This window comes from Capsaspora owczarzaki, assembly GCF_000151315.2.
Source record: "Capsaspora owczarzaki ATCC 30864 unplaced genomic scaffold supercont2.13, whole genome shotgun sequence".
NCBI classification, from domain to species: domain Eukaryota; class Filasterea; order Ministeriida; family Capsasporidae; genus Capsaspora; species Capsaspora owczarzaki.
Window position 1 is genome coordinate 930,435 of NW_011887304.1, and position 805 is coordinate 931,239.

Sequence of the window (805 nt, forward strand, 5' to 3'; positions counted from 1 at the left end):
GTAAATCAGGTGGATCCAAGTCTCGGTGGGCGAGCGTTCTCGTCGGCAGTGCGGGCAAGCGTAAGTGCCTAACGCTCTCTGCATCAAGGTCTCTGCTTGGTTTTGCCCCTCCTCGATGTCGGCTCTAAGCTGTTGCTCACCCGTCCACTCGGTTTGGTGTGCGATCCGCCACACCAGTGAAACCCTGCTTGCGTGTGACCAGGTTGGTGTTGAGCACAGCCTTCATATCGCTCCAGTTCCAGTCAATGATCCTGTCCCATTCGAGCAGTGCGCGCGAGGGCTCGGGGGTGGCTGTCAAATGCTTGCGGATGGCCTTGAGTGTTGTATCCTTGTGCACGACTGGTAGTGGTGTGAGGCCTTGCCCATGAAGCATCAGCACGCTCGGGTCGATCCACACGTCAAACCCATAGCCGACAAAGTACGTATCGGTTGCCTGGGGCTTCCACCTGCCGTTGGCAAGCAGGGTTTTCTTTGCGCTGTGTGAGACCCATTTCACCGTGAGCAGCGGTCTTGTGGCGGTTAGCTTGGTCCAACTCGTCGTGAGGAAGGGTGCGATGATGTTGTTGTCTGACCAGCCATGACGTCGTAGCAGAAGCATGGTGCCTTCGCTAGTGTTCTTCACTGCCAGCACTTCGTGTAGCAGTGTGCTACCAGCCCTCGTCGTTGTCGAGCGCCAGGGATAGTCGTCCGGCTCCGTGACTTCCCTGCTCAGAATCTCTTCCACGCCCGAGTCTCGCAGAGCCTCAAGCAGCCTCGTCAGCTTGCGTGGGGCGTGGCACCTGGAACCTTGATTTCATCGGCGGTT